Source organism: Canis lupus, chromosome 15 (assembly GCF_011100685.1).
Source record: "Canis lupus familiaris isolate Mischka breed German Shepherd chromosome 15, alternate assembly UU_Cfam_GSD_1.0, whole genome shotgun sequence".
In the NCBI taxonomy this organism is placed as follows: domain Eukaryota; kingdom Metazoa; phylum Chordata; class Mammalia; order Carnivora; family Canidae; genus Canis; species Canis lupus.
The window spans coordinates 46,066,190-46,081,570 of NC_049236.1; the positions used below are offsets into that span (position 1 = coordinate 46,066,190).

General features: G+C 36.9%; 1 long non-coding RNA gene across 16 annotated transcripts in view; it reads left to right on the forward strand.

Annotated features, from left to right (window-relative positions):
• LOC119869365 overlaps window positions 1–15,381 on the forward strand; it is a 61,019-nt gene that overhangs the window by 4,137 nt on the left and 41,501 nt on the right. For 15 of the 16 annotated variants that reach the window (XR_005370848.1, XR_005370843.1, XR_005370849.1 and 12 more), the window contains 2 exons: window positions 1,305–1,440; window positions 2,597–2,712. This is a non-coding gene — a long non-coding RNA (uncharacterized LOC119869365). The remainder of the gene's footprint in view (window positions 1–1,304; window positions 1,441–2,596; window positions 2,713–15,381) is intronic. The other variant, XR_005370842.1, reaches the window with a different exon arrangement.

The following is a 15,381-nucleotide window of genomic DNA, read 5'->3' on the forward strand; positions in this document are numbered from 1 at the left end:
TATAAGTAAACTCTCTAGGATGATGGGAATATCGTATTTCTTGGTTCAACTAATAGTTACATATAAATATACGTTTGTTAAAACTTACTGGACTAAGTAATTAAGTTATACTACCTAATTTTATCTCTATAGAGGCCTACAGGGCCCCAACCATTTTATGGTATAGTCTGGCAATGACTATATTCTAAGTCGTTCTATTCTAAGTAAATTATAATACAATAAAGTGGAATTTCATTTGTTTAAAGGTTTCCTTTTATTTATTTGAGAGAGTTAGAGAGAGCATGAGGGGGAGAAGAGAACAGAGGGAGAGGGATAAGCAGACTCCTCACTGAGCAAGGCTCAATCCCAGGACCTCGGGATCATAACGTGAGTCCAAGGCAGACACTTAACCTATTGAGCCACCCAGGAACTTTAAAGATGTATCAGAGAAATACATTTTAATAATAACTTTAAAAATAGTGTAACCCAAATAATTATCTTCTATAATAAGGAACAGATTATCTCATTCTGCTTTTTTTATTGAGGCAAAATTTATATAACAAAAAATCATTTTGAAGTGTCATTTAGTACATTCACAATGTTGTACAACCTAGTTCCAAAAAATTACCATCATCCCAAAATAAAACCCTGTACCCATTAAACATTTACTCCCTACTTTCTCCTCCCCCAGCCCTTGGCAACCACCAATCTACTTTCTGCCTCAATGTATTTACATATTCTAGATATTTCATATAAATGGACTCATACATGGACAATTTTGTTTCTGGCTTATTTCATTTAGCATAATGTTTTCAAATTTCATCCATAGCATAACACAAATCAGTACCTAATTCCTTTTTTTATTTTAAGATTTTATTTTTAAGTAAGCTCTACACCCACTGAGGGGCTTGAATTCACAACCCCGAAATTAAGAATCATAGGCTCTACCAACGCTCAGCCAGGCGCCCCAGTACTTAATTCCTTTTTATGGTTGAAAATATTCTATTGTGTGTATATGCCATTATTTGTTCACCTATTCAACTGATGGACATTTGGATGGTTTCCTCTTTTGGCTATTGTAAGTAATGCTGCTGTGAAAATGGGACACAAGTATTTGTTTGAGTAACTGCTTCTGATTCTTTTGGATATGAAACTAGAAGTAGAATTGCTGGGTGATATGTTTAACTTTTTGAGAAAACACCACCTACTTTCCACAGCCGCTGCACCATTTTATATTCCCACCACCAATGTAAGAGGCTTCCAATTTCTCCACATCCTTGCCAACACTTTTTCTTTTCCATTTGGTTTTTCGCTTTTATTTATAGCTATCATGGTGGATGTGAAGTGGTATTGTGGACTTTCCATTACCGTTACACAAAGCTTGAAAACAGAGAAGTCCACCAACTAATTTCCTGAACAATTAACTTTTGTTGCTGCCTTGGTAAGGAGTCCCCTCTAAAGGTATATAATTTGTAACATTTAACAATAATAATAAAAAATGATAATAGCTAACACATGATGCTTATTGCTTACTAATAGAATTATTATTATTATTATTATTATTATTATTATTAATTTAACCTTGACTACAACTCTATGAGGTGAGTATGGTTAGCTCCACTTTACAAAAGAGGATACTGGGGCACTAAGATTTCAAGTGACTTGCCCAAGGTCTCCAACCAGTAAATACTGAAGCTTGATTCATACCCAGCTAGTCTGACTCTAGAGCTCATTTTTTTTATCTTTGCCAGACTGTACCCTAAAATGGTTGGGGCGCAGTAGGCCTTATAGAGATAAAGCTAGGTAGTATAACTTAATTACAACACATTAAGTTCAAAACTAGACACCCATATTACATTTAAAATATAAACGTGTCATTAGGCTTTTAGCTCTTTGTTTTAAAAGGACTGCTGTTATATGTGCCCTTGAATGTACTTCCACTCTCAGGAAGGATCAAATACCCTCTATCCCAGGTAGGTGGGAAAGGGATGCCTAAGGTGGCCTCCTGCTACTTGTTATGCCACTCCCTCAGAGACCTGTACAGGGCACCATTCCACCCCACCATCCAGCAAGGATTTGGCTGACCAAACCAATCCCAGAAGCAGAGCAAAATCTGAGCAGAAAAGTAGGAAGTAGCCTTCCTCTTTGGGCCCTCTCCATTCTCCCTCAGGCCTCTGAACACTGGAAGTAGCAATGAAATTTCGTGTCTCTGTGTAAGGAGAAAAAAAAGCCAATTTCTCCTCTACCTCTGGAATTCTAAACTTAGTTCCTGATCAGCAACTCCCGATTAAGCTCCCAACTGATAGAAACTCCTCCATTAACCTCACCGTATTTTCTTAGGAGTTCAGATTGCAATAGACTCGTCCTTTAAAACACCTCCTCATCCCTGCAGAACTTTTCTTTATCAGTTTTTAACTGCTAGAAAAAAAAAGAGAGGTTTTTAAAAAAATTTTAAGACAGTATTAATAGCAAAAATCATGAACCACTGCTAAGGATGTAAGCAAGAATTACCACAAAATAACAAAGAATGACTCAGAAGGTTACATAATGTTCTTGAATCCCCCAGAGGGTCCAGAGATCCCTGAAACCTTTGCCCTCCTCATACTTGTCATTCCAGCCCAGACTAACCAGTGTCCAGGCGGTGTTCTTGGTGTGTGGCCATCCTCTCTGACAAGATAACAGGCCCGCTGTCCCAGCCCACCACTACCCAGCAAAGAAGGAAATGAGCATCCGGTGAGTGCCTACAATGTGCCAGGCACCATACTAGTACTGTACAGACATAAGAAGCAGCAATGAATGAGAGAAGGGTCCTGGGGTCAGGGAAACCAAGGTTTGATGTTCAATGTCCCTTCTCACCAGCCAAGTGACTTCACCTGGCCACTTAACTGCTCCGCACCTCACTTATCTCATCTGTAAAATCTAATAGCTCACAGCTCAAATGTCATAAGCCTGTGGGGAGGATTGCATTAGATAGCACTTGTCAAGTGCTCTGCACAAAGCCTAGAACAGAGTAACTGCTGAGTGAATATTAGCTATTAATAGCAGGACTATCATTGGTACTGTTGTTCCTGCTCCATCATCTCACATTCTCCTCTTGGGCAAAGTGAGAAAAAAGTTCAGAATGGGAAGAACTCAGATATAAGTCAGCTTGTCCCAGGTAGTCCCAAGAGTCACTTCAGCATGTAAGTTGCTCCTTTCACCCAAAAGTGTCCCTGCTACCAGGAAGCATCTCCGTGGACACTAGGCTTCAGTGCATTGCTCTTAACCTTGGCAATGTCTGCTGTATAATGGCTCAAACAAAAGCCTCTGTAGTTCTTTCTAATTTGCCTTGTGAAAATGGCATTCAATTCCAAATGAAAACTCACGCCACTTGCTGAAACAAAAAAAAATGCCATTACAATTGGTGCCACAGGTCAGGGGTAGTACACTCATTGCTAAAATAACTGCCTGCCTCCTGCTAAGAGTTTACATTGCTACTGCACAGATAAAAATTCATCTTTAAGATGTTTCATCAATGATGGGTCAGTTGAAAACCTCTGCCCATTTTTAGAACAAAATTGGAATTGGCCTTTTATGGTGATTCAAAAGCAGACAGATAATATCTGCAATTATTTGCTTCTTTGCATTTATGGAATTGCTGTTCCCCCAAAGCAGGTGGCCTGAAGCAAACTGTGCCAGCTGCTTCCAGAATTATCCGTGTTTGTACTGTACATTCACTCCCCACACACATGCTCCAAAAAAAAAAAAAAAAAAATCGGCAGGAACTAAATAGAAACAGGCACATGTAAAAAACAGGTCTCTGACGCATGCACCTCAGCCCACAGTAATCCAGATTTCTGTCTTCCTTTTTTGCTCAATTAAATGGACAATTTTTAGCTCTTGTCTTACTTGACTTTTTGAATACTTTCTGAATCATTTATACTGTTGTGTAATGGAAAATTTACAGCCTTATGGAAAATGCTTCATCCCAGTTCTGGTGACATCCTGTTCCCCAGGTTCTTTTGGCATCTCCCTGTCTTTGCCCCTTCATAGGTCCATCTTCCCCCGTGCTCCCCACTTATACTATACGTGTTCCCAGGGAGGCCACCTCAATGCCCATCTCCTCTCACTATATGGTACATATAACCACATGGCACATACAGCCTACCACTAGGAGAAGGGGAATCTGAAAAATTTCAACATTTCAGTGAGAGAACATTATAAAAACTTCAATCTTACGTTTGAAATAAAATATAAGCTCATATAATTTCAAAAGTATTTATATGCCTAAAATAAAGCAACTTAAGATAAAGTCTCTAAATCATGCTCTGTTTACAAGAAGACAGGGAGACAGACTAGAGGGAAAATTAAATTGCTGTAGTCTGCCTGAAAGCAATTTAGCAAGAATTATCAAAAAGTCTTTATGAGGAAGTCTGGGTGGCTCAGTGTTGAGCATCTGCCTTTGGCTCAGGTTGCGATCCCGGGTCCTGGGATCAAGTCCCACATCAGGCTCCCCACAGGGAGCCTACTTGTCCTGCTGCCCATGCCTCTGCCTATCTCTCTGTTGTCAACCATGAATAAATAAATAAAATCTTTAAAAAAAAGTCTTTATAATGTCTATGCATTTTGATACAACAATTCTGTTTCCATATAATTAGGAATATGTGCTAATATTCATCTTAATGCTCAATTAAAATGCATTTGAAATAGCTAAAAGTCAAAAGCAATCTAAAAACCTCAATAAACAATAGCACATCCATATAACATTTTAAAATCTCTAGAATGTATTACTTCATGAAAAAGTGAAAAATAGCAAATAGAGTATGACCCCAGTTCTTAATATTTGTATATATATTTGAATAAACATATATATATGTAGAAAACAAGAATGCAAAAAATGGAAAGAAGTTACACCCAGTGTTAATAATGATGCTTTCTTTGTGTAAGAAATATGGATAATTTGTATTTTTCACTTTGGGTTTTGCTATATTTTCAAAATTCACTAAAATAGCATGAATTACTTTTATAATGAGGGAAAATAATCTTTTTAGGGGAAAAAAAACCTCCAAAAAGAGAGGTCATATATATAAAGTTGATATACTAACCATTCTCCTAGAATACTAACTTGTAACTCCTGTAGCATCCATACACTGAGACTATTCCAGATACAAAATATGTTTCAGAAGGAGTATATTATTTGATTAAATAGACTTTAAATCCTTTATGTGGTTAGTATTGGGACAGACATTTAAGTGGAGATGTTTCATCTTATCACAACTTAATATAGGTAAGATAACAGCATCTGACTGACTCCAGAATTTGCCAAGAGATAGCTTAGCTTTCTCAATTGCAGTGAGATACATACTACAAGTATGGAAGCCTTGCCTTTGGAGTTAGAAGAGCATCATTTACTTTCTATCTACCCACTAGCTGGCTAGCCTTGGGGAAGTGACTCAGACCCTTAAAACCTTAGGGATTTTTAATTTGTGAAATAAGGACAACTCTTACTTCACACAGTGTGGATATAGAAATCAGCTGATTCTTATTACTCATAGATTCCATATTTGCGAATTTGCCTACCTGGTAAAATCTATTTGTAACCTCAAAATCAATACAGAGTTTTCATGGTCACTTACAAATATACTCAGAGTAAGGAAAATTTTGAGACATAACCCACACATTTCCAGCTAAGGTTGAACAAGCAATACTCTGCTATGTTTCAATTCTCATAAAGTAAACAAGTGTTCTTTCCACAGTCTATTTAATGCTATGTTTTTCACCATTTTTGTACCTTTGTTAGCGATTTCACTGTTTGAAATGGCTACCTAATGTGATATTAGTCCTGTCTAGTGTTCTTGAGTGCAAGAAGGCTGTGATGTGCCTTACAGGAAAAATACATGTGTTCGACAAGCTTCATTCAGGCATAAGTTCTAGTGCTGTTGACTGTGAGTTCAAGTTTAATAACTCAACACCATATGTTAAATAAGGTGTCTTTAAACAGGAACACACATAAAACAAAATGACATATTGATTGGTTGACAAAAACTTTGCAACCAGAGGCTCACAGGAACCTAACACTATCATTTCTCCCAGGAGCAATGATTCAAAACTTGCTCACTCCATGGTAACTGTATAGGCCATCACTACTGGGAATAATGAAAATAGACTGCATAAACCATTCATGCTTTCCACAAATATTACATTAAATGCATTATGAGCTAGATTAACATCATGCCTCAAATGTACAGAAATGGGTAATCAACGTCTATTGAATAAATGTAATGTTGCCTTAAATAGAAATAACAGATGTCATAATATGCCAATTTTTAACCAATATTTAGTCACATTTTCTGAAAATCCTTAAGCGTAATAGCTTTACAAACCTCCTTTGCCTGGGCTATAGTTGCTTGCAATAGTAGTTAACCTTAATTTCTCATAGGCCAACTTGCCCTTCAATAACCAAACATTCTTACAGAGGGAACATCCAAAACACCTTCAAAATTACATTTTGGCCTAAAGTTAACTACTGATTCTCTTTAAGAAGAGATTTCCATTCATAAAAAATTTAAAAAGGAAATAAAAGAAATTTAGCTTCTTTCCAACCTAATCCATCGTCCTCCTGCAAGGAGATATTATAACTCATCTTTAACTTATTTAACATGATCATGACAATTCTAGTTCATAATGATTGCCTGCTACAAGTTGTCCCCAAGTTCCTTTGAAAGCCTATTGCTATTTAAGATTTTGCTTTTCTACAATTACTAGAAATCATGATGGGCATGATCCAAACACAGGGCAGAAAGCTATCCTTTTTTTTTTCCTGAAAATATATCAAAGCTGGAGTCTCTTTTTCTGAAGTTTGGGAAAATTTATTCTATTTTCCATAAGTCCCTTGAGCTAGCCTTTCCTGACAGCCTGCTGGTATATAGGAGGAATTCAGCCCTGACAGTGGAGAAATGACTGTCCACTGTGCATCTATATGATTTTAGAACAATTGTAATGATCATATTCTGCATCTGTCCAAGAAATATGAGAGCTCAGAGCTATATACCAAGGTCTATCTAACAGATGCAAAAAAGTCAAAGCACTGGCCTCAGAGCGTCACTGAGTCACACTTCCTAAAACCAGAAAAACTCAAAGGTCCTAAATCATAAGTTTTGCTTAGGAGAGATGTTGTAATTCTGGGACAGAAGCCTAAATGACTCAAGTTTGCTTGCCACAATAATGGTGTAAAGCAGTAACATAGCAGCAGCAGTGCTAGTAATGATGGTAAGAAATGCAAACACTCATTGAGCATTTACTGTGTTTCAGGCACTGTATCATGCACTTGATGTGTGTTACACATTTAATCCTCTCCACAAACTTCTGAGGTTAATATGATGACTGTCCACCATTTGAACTAAGACTTTGTGAGATTAAATAATTTTCCAGGAGTCACAGGACTAGTAAACGTAGTATATGAACAATTGCCCTGATCCCAGAGCCTATGAGCTGAACCACTATTCTGCACTAAGCATTGTGTAACTTGATACATTCCAGGGTTCCTTGTTATCCTCACTGCTGAACCAACATGACTTCTATGAAGTGTTTTGGGGAAAGTGAAGTGCTCAGAAACCATGTTAGTCCTTGGTCACTCTCTCTTCCTGCCACCTGCATATGCAGTTTGCTTAGGTCTGTAGCTTTCACTCCTGAAGGAGTCCCCAAGGCTCCCAAGGCTTGGATTCACCAAGAAGTTTTGCATCCAATGTTTAAAGTGACTTCCCGCTCCTTAGTCCTCAGGGTTAGCTCTCCTCTGGGGATAAGAGCAAAGGGCAGGGAATAAGGCTTGTTTTCTGGTCCTCTGTCTGTCACTAACTACTTCCCTAGACTTTGATAATTCTCTTTATTTCTGTGGTTGTGGTTCTGCATGTGTGTGTGTTTGTGTATGTGTGCACACGGGCATGTGCATTTACTTCATGGAGATATTTCTTTTTTTTTTTTTAAAGATTTTATTTATTTATTCATGAAAGACACACAGAGAGAGAGAGAGAGAGGCAGACATACAGGTAGAGGGAGAAGCAGGCTCCATGCAGGGAGCCTGACGCAGGACTCAATCCCAGGACCCCAGGTTCATGACCTGAGCTGAAGGCAGCACTAAACCACTGAGCCACCAAGGCTGCCCAATAGAGATATTTCAAGCAAAAAAAAAATCTAATTTAGGCATAAAAATACTTAAGTTATTACTAAAGCAAATTGACCAAATAATGAAAAATCCTAGGAGTTTAGGCTCACTCTGGGGATCTAAAAATTATCTCGCTCAACTCAACTCTCTACCCTTGCCATCTATATTATAAATACATCTAGTCTCTTCTCTAATGGACACTTTTATAGCTATGGGCAGGCAGCCAGTGTGGCCTGGTTTTCTTTTGGGAAATGCCTCCTACTTTCCGTGAGATTCTATTGAAACCATCCATCAAGAAGCTCTTTATCCCCTGTAGACACATCATTCAGGCTGACCAATGAGAATAATTCATCATCCCTATACAAAAAAACCAAAAAGGGTTCATCCAAGTCCCTCATTCTGAGGGATTAACATGGATTTTTTTGTGCTTTGGTTCCCAACTATAAGTGTTCCTGTGCTTGTGTCCACCAGGGATAGACCTGGTGCCATAGAGAGAGCCTAAGAGTAAAACAAAGTAGTGGTAAGTAATCCTGAAAGACAAGGAGACAGAGAGAGACAGTGACAATGATAACAACGGACAGACAGAAAGCTGATGAGATTGTTTGAACTCCTAGACCAAACTATGTCTGAAAGCAGACCTACTACTTAAAGGACCCAGTTAAGTAAACCAAAATATTCCCTTATATATTTGGTTGTATGGGATTTTTGGTCACTTGCAACATACAGTCTTAACCAACACAGTGAACATTACAATGTCAATTGATGTCTGTTTCTTTCTTAGTTCTTTTAATCTGCTTTTATTATTTATTTATTTATTTATTTATTTATTTATTTATTTATTCATGAGAGACACACAGAGAGAGAGGCAGAGACATAGGCAGAGGGAGAAGCAGGCTCCATGCAGAATGCCAGATGCGGGACTCCAGGATCACACCCTGGGCCGAAGGCAGACGCTCATCCACTGAGCCACCCAGGAGTCCCTTTTTCAATCTGCTTTTAATTGTTGAGAAAGTGATGGAAGCATGAAATAGTACCTATTCTCTTAAAAAATATATATGTAATCCATGATTTTTCATGTATTAGCCATATGAAATGAAACTGGAGATATAAAAAATTACAATAATATGTTGGGTTAATTTAAATAATAAACAGGGAGCCTGCGTGGCTCAGTAGGTTAAGCATCAGACTCATGATTTCAGCTCAGGTTATGATCTCAGGGTCATGGGATCGAGCCCCACGTTGGGCTCTACACCCAGCACAGAGTCTGCTTGTTGCTTGCCCTCCTCCTCTACCCCTTCTCCCACTCCCTCTCTCTCTTTATTTAAAATATATAAAAAATAAAAATCAATAATAAGCGAGAAAGGCTCCGATATTGTCAGCTTCAGAAATGCTGACTAATATTACATAGAAATTAAATGTGCATATTTAAACCTAATGTAATCTCTAAAAGTGTGAGTGTGTGTGTGTGTGTGTGTGTGTATACATCACTGACTTGCAAATTTATGCCAACTCTCCTGAATGCCAGACTCATTTTTCTTCCATCTTCCAATTGGACATCTCCCCTTAAATGTCAATACGCATCCAATGTCCAAAAGAGAACCCAGTTCTCTTCAGAGCTTTCCTTTTCAATAAAAAGAATCATTAATTCACTCAATGGCTAAGGTGCAGATCTTAAAGTTATTCTTGATTCCTTTCCTTCTTTCACCTTACATCTAGTCAATAAATCTTGTTGGTTCTGCTTCAAAATATATCCTGAGTCCTACCACTTCTCTCTGACTCCACCATTATGATGCTGGTCTAATCCACAACACCTCCATATGGATCACTACAGCAGCCTCTTGACTGGGATGCCTGCTTCCACTGTCAGCTCTCTAGCCAAATGTTCACACAATAGGCAAAGGTACATCTTTTAAAACACAAATCTGACCAAGTCACACCTCTGCTCAGAACCCTTTCATGGCTCCCCATCACATTTAGAATAAGGCCATAATTCTTCTCATGACCTATGAGACCCCACATGATCTGGCCCCTCACAACATCTGATATCATCTTTTATTACTGCCTCCCTCATTTGTCTCCAGCTGCACTGGCATCTCTGCTATTCCTACAATATAGCCAGCATGCACTCACCTCAGGGCCTTTGTACTGCCTATTTCTTCTAGCTAGAATGCTCTACCCCTCAGCCATCTCCAGAGCTTACTTTTTTCATTCAGGTCTCTATTCAAATGTCACCTCATCCAAGAACCCTTCCATAGCTGGCTTAAGATTGTCATCCCCTCTTGCTCTCTAGCACTTACCCTGCTTTATTTTTCTTCATAGGTCTTATGCTATGACATTATATTATTATTTTCATTTCCCTATTTGTTCATTGACTGATTGCCTTCTCTAGAGTATAAGCTCCATAAAAGGCAGGGCCTTTGTTTTACTCATGGCTGTATCTCCAGCATCTTGACCTACGGTATCTTGTTATGGCAACACTAGCAAACCAATACACCTCCCTTTTCAGAGGTGGCACTTTATTTACTCCCACCCCCATCTTCAGTGTGGGCTGAACTTAGTGACTTGTTTCCAAAGAACAGAGTATGGAAAGTAAAGAATAATAAATTTACAGTGGAGAAATCTGGCAAACACCACCAGAACAAAATGATCAAGGTTAATGTCATCAGTGCTAAGTCATGTTGACAGCATGTGCTTCCCAATAGGATATGATGGGAAAGGCATTATACCTCCATGATAGTCCAAAAAAATCCATCATCTCAGTCAAATCAAGAGAAAACATCGACAAATTCAAAATGAGAGATATTCCACAAATATCTGACCAGTACTCCTCAAAACTGTCCAAGGTCATAAAAAAATAAAACAAAGACTGAAACTGTCCCATACTAGGGGAGACTAAGGAAACATGAAGATTAAATGCAATGTGGTACTACAGACTAGATTCTAGAACAGAAAAAGGAGAGTAGTGGAAAAAGTACTAAAATCTGAAATCTAAAGTTAGTGAACAGTAATACACTAATGTTGGCTTCTTGGTTATGACAAATATACCACAGTAATGCAAAATATTATGTAGGATATACAAGAACTTTCTGTACTCTTTGTAATTCGTTTTATAAACCTAAAGTGAATCCAAAATAAACATTTATTTTCTTTCAGACAGGCAAGGAGAATGAATAGGCAAATCATAAAAAAAAAATGCAGATGGTCAAAAATCCATGGAAATTATGAACAAACACAAGTAATCAAAGAAATTTAAATGATAACAATGAGTTATTTTTAACCCACCAGAGTGACAATGATTTTCAAAAGTGATCATATCCACTGTTTCTAAAAAGGTGTGGGAAAATATTTTAATTTGCCACTGGCATCTAATGTCTTTATCAAGTACATACCTCAATTTATTTCCCAAGGAAATAACCAAATAAGTACTCAATATAATAACTAGCATATACTGAACAACTTAAAATGTGTGGAAAAATGTATAGATCTTTTGACTCTGATGATAATCCTATATGGTAGATACTATTATCATCACCTATATTTTAAGGAAAATAAAACTAAATTGTAATCTTTATAACAACTAGAACATTTATCATAGTAATGGCCTCCTCCAATGAATCATTCTTCCCTGTATCTGTGTCCTAGCATAATCCCCTCCCACAGTGACTCTGGGTTTGGTCATGCCACTTGTTTTGTCCAGTAAGATATAAGCAAATGTCACAAATAGAGGATTTCCCTTTCTCTTTCTGCTTTTGAAATCTTGCCACAATGTGAAGAACCCCTAGCCTGCTAAGACTCAAGATCAGTTAACAGCCAGAATCAAGCGTCAGACAGGGGAGGGTAGCTATTTCAGATAACCCAGCCATAGTTGAGCTCATAGATGACCTTAGCCACAGGAATTACTCCAGGTGAGAGAAGCAGAAGACCCACCAAGCTGAGCCCAGCTCAATATGTTGGGCTCACAGACTCATGAACCATAAAATGGTTGTTTTAAACCACTAAGTTTTGGACTAAGCTTGTTTTGCAGCAATAAATAACTATAAGACAACCCTATGAGAGTTTTGTTACATCTAATTTATACATGAGGAATCCTAGACTTAAATAGTCTGTTTAGTAAGTAGCAGAGCCAGGATTCACAGGGATATAGCTAAAAATTTTAAGAGAACATTCTTAAACTCTATGCTACCCCACTGACCATTTGTCTTAGTAAAGTAACTAGAAAAGTATTTGAAAGGGATTTGTTTCAGCAAATTGTATTACAAATAGATACAAGAGATGATACAATAAACTACCACTAATAATAGAATATAATGCGATTATCCTCCCAACAATATAAATCCATTGTTGATATGAGAAGATAATAAAAGTTCACTTTTGCTGGGTGTCACTATGTGTCATGCAATACTCTTAGTCTTTCATGTATTTTATTTCATTTGCTATTCACAACAGCTCTGTGAATAGATTGCAAAATGTTCTCATTTATTATTTCTCTCAATTATTCTCATTTCCTTACAAATAAGGAAAATGAGTGCAGAGCAATTGAACAACTTGCTCAAGGTTGATAAGTGGCAAAGCTGAGTGGCAAACCCAGGGAGCCTGACTTCTAAGAGGAACATATTCCTAACCACAACATCATGCTGTCTGTTTTTCCCACAATATATTTTTAGTTGAGAAAGATCAGATTATGAAAACAATATGTGTTTCCATTTTGGTAACAGAAAAGAAAGTGCGGGTGGTTGTGTGGCATGTGTTTATATATGCATAGGAAAGAATATGGAGGGGTTTCTTCTAAGTATACACTATCAACCGTAGTTAATCTTGATATGATTATGAATGACTTTTCTTCTATATATTCTTATGCATTTTCTGATTTTTTGCAATGAGAGTTTGCAACTCTGAATATGGGGATTTGAAAATTTTTGCAAAGAAAACCTTAACACTTCAGTATTTAAACATTATAAAATAGATTTTAAAATTTGCAGAATAAACAAAGTTCCATGTGATCATATAAAAAAGTACAGATGACTTTTTAACTATGTATAGTGACAGGTGTTAACTAGACTCACTGTGGTGATCATTTTGCAATATATACAAATCACTAATCCTCATGTTGTACACCTGAAACTAATATAATGTTATGTGTCCATTATACTTCAATTGAAACACAAAAAAGTACAAATTAAAAGCTAATTAAAACAACTTATCAGTTATAACAATCTTTCTCTCAAATGACAACTTTTAAATGTTAAGTCTCAGTGCTTGCAAGAGTCTAGGGGGATACATATTTTTAGCCATTGCCACTGGGAACATAATTGCCACAACCTCTCTGAAATTGAAGTTAGCAATATGCATTAAGAAAGAATTAATAACACAACACCTGTTGGCCAGGATGTGGAGAAAAGGAAACCCTTATACACTCTTAGTAGGAATGTAAACTGGTGTAGCCACTCTAGAAGACAGATTTTTAAAATATTTTTAAATTAAAGATAAAACTATCTTACAATCCATTAATCACACTACTGGGTACTTACCCCCCAAAATACAAAAACACAAATTAAAAGGGATACATGCACCCTATGTTTATAGCAGTATTATTTATAATAGCCAAACTATGGAAGCAGCCCATGTGTCAATCAATAGATGAATAGATAAAGAAGATGTGGTATATATATATATATATATATATATATATATATATATATAGTAATATTACTATGCCATACAAAAGAATGAAATCTTGCCACTTGCAACAACATAAATGGAGATAAAGAGTATAATACTAAGTGAAATAAGTCAGAGAAAGACAAATATCACATGATCTTACTCATATGTGGAATTTAAGAAACAAAACAAACAAGCAAAGTTTAAAAAAAGAGAGACAAATAAAAAAACAGACTCAACTATAGAGAACAAACTGATGGTTACCAGAGGGGGTGGGTAAGATAGGTGATGGGAATGGAGGAGTACACTTATCATGATGAAAAAAATGAAATAATAAAATAAAGAAATGGGAAAAAATTAAATAACACATAAAAAGTTATATTTATAATAATAATTTCAACAAATTGAAAAACCTTAAGTCCAACAATAAGAAAATGGTTCAGTGAGCAATATAACATCTGTATAATCAGAAAGAATATAGTCATTAAAAATCCTGTTTTCATAAAATATTTAATAACATTCACTATTCCCTATACTTTATTTCTCCTATTACTTAAAAAGCAGAATATTGTAAATACCAATAAAATTCATACACAATTGAAAGTGTGAATGAATGTGTAAATGTGGCCTCCAAAAAAAACCCTGAAATTAAATACACAAAATTTAAATCATTGTCTGAGGAGTGGCATTTTAGGTAACTTTAATTTTCTACTGAATGGTTGTCAAGTCCCAAGGACAAGTCCATGTTGAAATCAGATGATGCTAAGGGGCATACAAGTCAGGATCTCTACCCCATTTCTTCGTCAGAATAGCTAGTGCACATGTCAATCGTGGCACACTCAAGACCATCACAGGTGCAAGTACCAGAGTTTTGCTGTGTATGATTAGAACCACAGTACAGATGACGAACTTATATTCCTGCAATTCTCACAAAAAGGATCTCACAAAGCTGCAGATAACCTCAGGAGAGTCAAATATATGCTTGGTCCTCAACCAGAGCACATGAGCAGCTTTTTAAGCGTCTTCAGCATGTAAGTCAATTTGAAACTGAACCTATGAAAGAGTATCAACCACAGCACCTGTCACTAATATGTGTTTATATGAAACATATAAAACATCTGGGGCCTGCAACAGACACATGAAAAAAATGCTCAATATCACTCAGCATCAGGGAAATATAAATCAAAACCACAATGAGATACCATGTCACACAGGTCAGAATGGCTAAATTTAACAACTCAGGAAACAACAAATGTTGTCAAGGAAGTGAAGAAAGGGGAACCCTCTTATACCTTTGGCAAGAATGCAAACTGGTGCAGCCACTCTAGAACACTCTAGAACCTCTATGGAGGCTCCTCAAAGTTAAAAAATAGAGCTACCCTATGACCCAGCAATTGCACTACTAAGTATTTACCCCAAAGGATACAAACATAGTGATCTGAAGGGGCACCTGCATCCCAATGTTTATAGCAACAATGTCCATAATAGCCAAACTGGGAAAGAGCCCAGATGCCCATCAACAGATGAGTGGATAAAGATATGGAACATATATATAATGGAATATTATTGTGTCATCCGCAAGAATGAAATCTTGCCATTTGTAA